The sequence below is a fragment of the Pseudorca crassidens genome, chromosome 10 (assembly GCF_039906515.1).
Source record: "Pseudorca crassidens isolate mPseCra1 chromosome 10, mPseCra1.hap1, whole genome shotgun sequence".
NCBI classification, from domain to species: domain Eukaryota; kingdom Metazoa; phylum Chordata; class Mammalia; order Artiodactyla; family Delphinidae; genus Pseudorca; species Pseudorca crassidens.
This window is the reverse complement of record NC_090305.1, coordinates 15,373,617-15,383,036: the sequence shown is the minus strand read 5'-3', so window position 1 is coordinate 15,383,036 and position 9,420 is coordinate 15,373,617.

Below are 9,420 nucleotides of genomic sequence, written 5' to 3'. Positions count from 1 at the left end.
GTATAATTTGAATAGCCAAGTAATTAAAATGTATTATAGGTATAAGATGCTGGGATGGTGGAGTGCTTGCATTTAAGAGGAAGATTTATTGGGCTTGCAGCATCCACTGTGAACCTTCTACAACGACATTAGCTAACATCTGTTGGAAAATGTCGAGATGCAGGGCAGAAGACATGCACACAGAATGTATGCTTTCGTGAGTTGGAACAACTAACCAGAAACATGGGGTAGCACTTGCAATTTAATTAGTAATGGGACCTGTGTCTGCACAGGCACACACATGCATGGGTGAGGGGTATACGGGTGTGTGAAGGGGCATGTGTATGTACTCATAGGTACATACAAACACGCATCCTTTCTAATTGACTTCCAACTACAGAGAGGGAAGTGAAGTCTGATTGGATTTCAGGAGCAGGGTAATAATACTGGAACAGTTAATACAAAGGATGTCTGTGTTGACACTGTCCCATTAGTATTTCCTGGCAGATTAGTTTGTTTGCTCTGCCTAAATGCACAAGATTATAGGAGGTGAGTTAGTAGGCTAGGGCACTGGATTCTGAAGGAAAGCCAAGCTAATTTCAATCACACCTACAAACCAGAATTAATCTTTGAGGAGTTACGGCACCTGCACTGGCAAAGGTTGAGAGGCGAGAGATTCTAGAAGGCACAGATAGAGCAATTGTCCAGGGGAAGAGGTAGCAAAAGAATGGACCCATAATACTCTTAGGGAATAAATTAACGGACATTTTGAAATCTGAGAACTATTCTCGTAGAGAAGTGTGAGGTATGCCGCCCAAACAAATATAAAACATGTCCCAAGGAAATACTGACCAGGAGACAGTCAAGGGGCTTGGTAACAGATGAGAGAGAGTCAAATGCGTGTGAAATACATTGAAGCAGCACTACATAGTACATCCTTCTCTTTTCGTCACTGAGTGGTTTGGGCCTACTGTCAAATGTGAGTCCCACTAGGAGAAAAATAACTGGGATGGGATGGAGGAACTGAGGTTCTGGATGGCATTCGACATCTTCACTTCATCTCTGCCTTCCGGATCATTCTGCTATTCTCCTTCTAAATCTCTGGTCAAACGTGAGCAAAGCTAATGAGAAATTTCAATTCTGTAATCAGCTTCCCTCCAAAGACTGCGCTTCTCCTGCTGAACTCACTTACTGGAGGACCTCAGGCAGTCATGCACCGGGGGTCCGAAGGTATAAACGTTTAGCTCAAGTCCCTTAAGTCCCCACCTTATTTACAGCACATCTGAGACGATGCAGTCATAGCTGACTGTTTTGAATAAATACATAGATTTTAAACAAGGTTTTTAGAAGCACTCTCAGGTTTGTGATATCTGAGCCAAAACCAGGTATCGACACGAGTGTTGGAAGCATTTACTAACACCTGCAGTCTCCTCAGTCGTGTGTCTCTTGGCAAGTAAGAAAAGAAACGCAGATACAACAGAGTCATCAAAAAAAATTAGACGGGTAATAGAAAAATAAAGAAGTTTGCATTTGCCTAATAGAATAATAACACGATGTTCAACATATATCAAAATTGGTAAAAGTTTCTTCAGTATTCATTAGAAGATTGTTCATCACCATGAGCTCCTTATGGATCCTTATGGATGTGATTAATAAGCTCTATGCAAAATCCATTCAACTTCAGCCTTCTTTAAAGTGCACTTAATATAAAATGTCATATTTTAGGTCAGATCTTCATTTCATTGTCATTTCAATGGGAAGCACTATATTTGTGATTTGAAAATCACAGGAAAGATGTTTTTTCTGAGGTAGGAGTTTGAAAGTCAATATTACCAGCATTTTAAAAAAAAGGAAGCTAACATCTCAAATGTCTTACTTTTCTCATTGATTCAAACCAGGTTTGAATCCTTTCTGTTTCTGAAAAAACAAAGGTTTTGCTCCACACAGGGCGCAGAGGTAATGATTGTGCATCTGTTGCTGGAATACAGCAAACTGGGAAGAACTAACTACGTGCAATTCAATAAAGTATATTTAGCATATTTTCATTGCACCAAATATCAGCTGATCCACCTCTTATTAGTATAAATGGCATAGATTAGTGTCAGGCATTTTCAACAGTGAAGAAATTACAGGAGTCTGCAAGGCTCATTAGGCTCTGGCTGCATGGTAACGAGGGGCCAGGCCTTATTAATAAGACGAGGAAAAGATAAAACTAAGCTGCGAGGAAAAAAAGGAACAAAATACTCCTTTAAAAATTCTCCAGTATTTAAAAAGTAAGATGACGGCACTGGGTGATTCTTTTCCTTCCTGATTTTCTAGACATTTGTGAAGATCTGCACTGCCCTTTATTTATTTTTTTGCCTTAATGTAAAAAACATTATCCTGGTTCAGTTAATGTCAAATAAATAACAGAAACCGTGTTATTCTAGGCGAGTGAGATGGTTGTCAACTTATGCTTTTGATTAGCCATTCTGGAGTCAAGTTCAGGTTGTGCATTCACACCTCTACTTTCTCCCACCACAATCAGGTAAGGAAGATGGGGAAATAACCTGCCTCGGCTTTCAGAAATAAGAGGATTTCTGACTCCCCCCAGCTTCCACGCCTCACTGTGTTTGACTATCTCGGTGGCAATATTCGAAGAGCAATCCTTCCTTAGAAAGGAAGGTAAAGAAGAGGCTTTGCATAGTGTCACATCCAATGAGGACTTTCTCTGTTAACCCAAAGGTCACTGTGATGAATTCTGATTGGAGAAAAACAACTTCATAATTGGCATTTTGCTTAAATTTTGAGAAATTAATAAAGCCTGACACCAGAGTACAGGGAAAATAAGAGCTACACACAAAACAGTAAAAATAAGGATCTTGGCTAGAGGCCGTGTTGATTCGCAATTGTGTCAAAAGGCAAAGAACTGAGAGCAAAGGAAAACGCTCCAGGCTCAGTACACGCTATGAGATGCTTTTCAAAAAGGGAAAGAGAAAAAAGTTACGTATCTGTCAAGAGTATTAAAATACACACACATTCACATACATGCATATACACACATACACACCCTCACAGTGGAGCAATTTTATTGCACAGCTTTTAAAAGCAACACCAAAATAAATGTAAATGATCAACTTTTAATGTAAAACTTAAAACCGCTCACACTGCACTTCTGCAGAGCCTTTCATCTAAGAATATTTCAATGTTTCTTTTAGGCTACATTGTTATAAAAAGATAAGCTTTACGTTAAAGGAAAGATAACTGTGTTAAAGTAATAGTCTATTGTTGAACAGTCAACGGTAATTAATTTAGAGTTTCAGGATGTTTTGAATCATCCTTCATTAATGTTTATAATATTATCCTAAAAGCTTAAAAATCACATTTCTTTTCTACCCATTTCCCTCCATTCTAATTCATCTATCGATTTCTCCCAACTGTGTTCAAAGTGAGAGTGAAATGGCCATGACTCTTGAGGTTTGTTTTGAACGAGCATTATCACTGGCATCCTTCCAGTTCCAAAACACTGCCATGTTTGGTAGGTGACAAGTGTAAGGTGAGATGGGCAGTTCTCGGCACCAGGCCCGTTTTGTATTTGCAGCATGTCTGCACCCTGCGTGCCAACATGGAAATGCGTGGATTCTGGGACGTAGAGAGGTGGGTGGGTATTCAATGCCTTCTAACTTCCACTGCCTCAAATTGTTTGGATGATTGAGGCAGTGGTAATTGGCATCTTAATCTGCATTAAGTTTTTTTTTTTTTAAGCTTCTTTTCTTTTTTCTACTTCACATGGCTTGTTTTCACAGACCAATAATCGGTTGCAAATTATTGCAGATCTGCAAGAATACATTTAGAAGTATTTCCTCCCAGTAAAATTTTGTGTACATACAAAATTATACCCTCAACATATTTGAATATATGCTTATATAAACACTGTGGTTTTTAGGTACTGGATAAGGCATTTTCTGAGATAGTCAACTCAAATATCTGGGAAGGCAAATTTTAAAAAAATAAGAACTACATGAATGTGTCCATTTTAATCATACCAGTTTCATCAAGGCAACTTCTGTGAAATAACTCCACGAAAGTTTCTCAGAGTCAACGTGAAGGAAGCAGTTGTCTCTCTTTTCTTTTTAATCTTTAATATGGAAACATAGAAATATTTTCTGACCATCATTTTTCCAAGCAGGTTTTACCAACAGAATTGGAATCCGGCTCATGGAAACTTTGAAAATCTCAAACCTCCCAAATCCCCATCGTGAAAGATCGTGTGTATTACTTGATTTTCTAAAGTGAGAAGACATACATTAAAAAAATATTTCTCTTATTGTTACATTTCAGGCACGTTTACTGTTAGCTGCTTGGCTTCATTATGTATCATAGTCTGAATCTACAAATCAAGTATAATTAGACTTAGCAAACTGATTGGATTTCTAATTAAGCTACATTGGAAACAATGCACAATCAGTAAATACTCTGACTAGGTACATTTTAAAGAGCAACTCTTGGGCTTTTTGCTGATGACTAGACACCAGTGTCATTAAATTTGTTGGTGGCAAGCAAATTTTAAAGCTAAAATAGAGGCAATTAGTAAAGATCTTGAAATATTTAATCACGTTTGTCCAATTAGTATGCAATTAGGCAGTGGTGTGGCGTGGGACAGGCATTCTGTTCTGTGCTTGGTGCAGAAGGATCCCTTTGAAATTTTGCTGTTTAGTTTATTGATATATAAAACGGAAGTTATGGTTGTAATTTCCAATTTAAAAAAAATACTGTGCAGATGGTCTGACTATATATTTAACAATGTTAAACAAATCCAAACAAGGGAAGCATGTTACCTGAAATTACACAGCTGTGATCTGTGAATAAGCTCTGGATCATAGTAGATTACAGCTGTGCTTATCTCAGTCCTTGAAACCGCCAGGCATTTTACACTGGAGAAATCTGGAACCCGATAAGCTAGCCCAACAGGCCTTAAAATGATTGGCATCTCCTTACTTGAGCAGATGCGCCCTTCCTGGTGGTTAGCTCCGCTCCTAGGTCTGCACCTCTGAGTTCCAGTGGGTTAAATTTTATGCAGAGGGAGGGATGGGAAGAGATCCTGCAAGAAGTTGATCTGGGAGGTATCAATAAGCTGGACAGCAATGTTACTTGATGTTCTCGTTGCAAACCAAGAGCTCCTATCTACTTAGCTATATCCTTGGGATGGGGCAATGTCAGTGGGAGGTTTGGCATGCCCACTGCAAAAGGAAAGAAGAATGTCCCTTGTTTTAAACACTTAATTTGCATTGCCCTGCCACAAAATAGAGTACTAGTCTCTTTAGTTTTGCTGGAAAGCCAAGGGCATTTTCCTGACATTCTTGTTTGGATGATCTTTGGAAAGGCAATACCATTTCCATTTTAAGAGAAGGCTATGGAAAGGTCACAAGGCCATATGTATCTCAGGCAGCAGTTAGACCCAGGGCTGACTGACCTCAAAGACACCTGGGAAGTGCCATTCCATGGAGTTGTCAGATAAGACAATGAGGTGATTGTAAGAGAAAACGAGGAACATAAACAGTGGGAAGGGCTGGTTGGGAGTAGGAAGGGGGGCTGGGAGGAGTGGAGGGATGTACTAAGAAGAGTTCACTATGTACCCAGGTATTCTGTGGAACTTACTCTAGACAAAGGAATGTCTCCCATTTTCTTCTGGGATATTGACTTCATGCTTAGTCAGATTTAACAATCTAAATACCATCTTAACTGGGAAATGAAAAGATGTTTATGGATAAATAAATTTGTCTTTCTAAACCCTGGTAACCTAATAGGGTAAAATATGTTGAATCTCAGGAATCTAAGGAGGGATCTGTGGACGTAGACCCAGTTCTCCTAGGTGCACCGACATTTCATGTTACCAGATGTGAAATAGTCTGTTGGATAACTTGGAAACCAATGGGAGGAAAACCTCCTAGGTACTTACAAATGTAAAGGGAAGAGTTCAAAAGAAAAGTAAAATAAAAAATGTCCTTGAAAAAAAATGACAGGTGAATTTATGTGGAGGATGGGATTAGAGTACCTAGGAATGTAAGCCTTTATAATAGGTTTGCTGGGAATTTAGTTTAGGAAGCCTGTATCATATTTATCTACATATCTACCTTCTTTCTCTAATTCTGAAGGCATTTTTTTTTCCGTCTAACTTTCTGGAAGCAGGTTACAATTATCATAAGTCAAAGCCAGACATTTTGAAAGCTTTGAGTATAATTAAATTTTATACTGAGATTTAATTACATTCTTAATTAATTCTATATTTAGAATTTTCATAAATTTATAATTCTAAATATAGGGAATTCTAAATTTAAAAATTTAGAACATTAGTGAATAAGTTAGCCATGCATTGTACTTCTGTCTTGCTCTTGCCTGAGCAGGAATGGGATTCTAGACTGAAGATGTCTGCTGCTGGGCATGGTCCCAGTGAAGTCTTGAGGGCTAATGTATTCTCAGGCCCTTCCGCCACCTAAGCTGATAAGGTAGGGAAGATTATGTTGATTTTTACAAAGATGTGGAAGAACGGTACTTGAGCGAGTTTGACAAGGCAAGTAATCTTGTGCTCGGCATAGCCCTTCTTTGCTTTGTGGTCTTTCTACAGTATTCCTCGTGCCCCCCCCCTCGGGGTCTCTATGTTTCTCTCTGTGGTTTTTCTACACCCCACTCCTACAACCTGCTCTTGGAAAGCCTTCTGGATAGGACTGACCAAGTTCAGCAAATAAAAACACAGGATGCCCCGTTAACTTTGAATTTCAGATAAAGCCATGAATAATCTTTTTTGGTATACAATGGGGCCCATATATTACATGGAATATACTTATACTAAAAATTATTTGATTATCTGAAATTCAAATTTAGCCAGGAGTCCTGTATTCAATCTGGCAATCCTACTTCTGGAACACATTCACACTAAGATATAAGTAATAAAGAAAAGCATCATCTTTCTCCCAAGGACAAGTCTTTGTGTGTGTGTCAATCAGAAACTTAGGCTATAGGTGGATAGCCTAATGTTGAAATTTTAGGCATCCATTAAGGTACTGGTTCTCAATTTTGGTTGCATATTATAATCACCTGGGGAGCTTTTAAAAACTCAGGCCAAAACCCAAAACAATTAAGTCAAAATCTCCAAGGGTGAGACCCAGCCATCAGTATTGTTTAAAGCTCCCTAGTGATTCCAAAGTACAGCCAAATTTATAAACTATTGAACTAAGGAAGGGTTCTCAAGACTGCTCATTAGAACCACTGAGAGAACTAAAAAAAAAAATGCTTATGTCTGGACCCCAACCCCAGAGAGTCTGACTTAACTGGTCTGGGTGGGGGTCTGGCATCCACAGTTTTTAAACCTCCCTGTGAGATAATCACTGAGTTAGAAGACATGCAAAAGGGTCTTTTGAGGAGCAATGGGTCATCCTAGCACTTTATAAATCACACCAGAGTCCTAACGTGCCTGTATATAAAGCTATATGTGATGCTTGGTTCCTGCAGGAAAAGATCCCATCTCTCTCCACAGGATCAAATGTATCTGCTGCCCAATGTAAATCAGGGTCTTATAGTTTGGAGACACTTAGGATGCCCCTGACAGTTGCCTTGGGAAAAAAAATCAGATGTGACTGTACAGTATTGAAGGCAATTAAAAAAAAAAAAAAGAATAAAACTGTATCCTGCTGAGCCAGATGGGTAGATGAGGGAGTTGCCATGGGATAAATGATTATCAGGAGATCTAGACAACCAAAGCGAGAAAGAGGTTGGACATGAAAAAAATGGACAAAGGAAAAAAAAGATTCCACAAAAAGAGTGGGATGGGAATGAAAATATTAAGAAGGATTAATTGAACCCAAATGAAGCTTAGCTTGGTAGGAGATATTTTTGTTTTGTTGTATTTTATTTCTGCCACAAACCAAAACAAACCCTAAGGATGTGATGTGTGTGAGTGACAAGCAGCAACGAGGAGGGACTAGTGACAAAATTGGCTGAAATCATACTAACATATGCTGTTGAGTAAACTCACTCTAGACAGTTGATAGACGTCAGATCCGTATTACTTGTGACCCAATGTGCCCTTACAGCAAAACGTATTTGTCCATCTGTCATAGATTGCACAGTCCAGAAAATGAGAATTCCTCCAAGGCACTGGCCCTGACAAGAGAGTAGCTAGGCTAAAAACAGATGCGGGGGAGGATCCAGAGCAGGTACCAAAGCCCCCTAAGAAGAGTGTGAGCAGATCCAGAGCTGGGTTGAGGTCAGGGACTGATGGAGAAGAGCAGAGGCTTACCCCAATGTGTGCACATGAGTACATGTGTGTATTTTGAGGATGATCCCTGGTGACACTCAGCAGGCATTGAGGAGCAGGTAAAAGAAGAAGAAATTGGAAATGTATGCTAAAATTCCAGAGGAAGTTGCTGGGCGGCTTTCTGCTGAATTGAAGCCTCCTTCCAGGCCCCTGTGACCCTCCTCTGAGAGTATGGTCCCACTGCTAGATACAGACGCGGGTCTAGAGGTGCGCCAGGATGATCTGCAATGCCTGCCTTGGACAGAGACTCTTTGAATGGAAGTTGACTTCTTCAGAGCCACTGCAGAAGGAGCAGCCTCCAGGCCCATGTTTTGTACCATAACCCTAACCCTTACCCACACTGCCTGTCTCACAGCTAATTGGGACAGGTGTGGGTATCCTACTGCAGAGCAGAAAACTCTCAAATTGGACAGCACCTATAACTCTTCAGAAAAACTTCAAACCGAGTCAATCAGATTTTCTCTCTTGGAAATACAAACTAAGACATTGTAACAAGTATGTTCAAATGGTGGGAAGGGGGACTGCTTGGGGTAGAGCTGGGGCAGGAGACGCCCAGGTGGGTCATGTTTAGGGGGATTGGAAACCTTGACGAAGCAAAGGCAACAAATAATAGAAAAGAAATAGCAAAAGAGATGGCAGAGATGTGTTGAGAAATGACGAGACGTGGGCAGAAACAGATGATACTGCCTTTCAACGGAGGAGTAGCTGATCCCTGGAGCCTCACTGATTTCTAAAGCGTTTTGCAGTTCACTGTCCAGTTCCAGTCTGTGGGTATCCCTACAACAACACTCTGTCCCCTTTTCTTGTATTCTGAATGGGGCTCTTTTGCCCTAACCACAGGAATCCAACTAAAACAGAAGGGCACCAACTAGTTTGTAGCCCCCAGGGGGAAGAGCTACTAGTAAACAGGCACATGAGAAGAATCCCCCCTCTTCTCAACACCCTTAATGGGTCCCCATCGGACAGGTCCCGAGTGCTATATAGTGGGGCTCTGGGCATCTTCTCAGGACTACTTGTTCTTTAGTTCTTCAGAGACCCCCTCCCACCATCCTGGCTTGACAGTGCTCTACCAGCTTTCCCCAGGCTTCCAACTACAGGTTGCTATAATTTATAGTCTCACAATAATATTTTAAGCCATTGCTCATTTC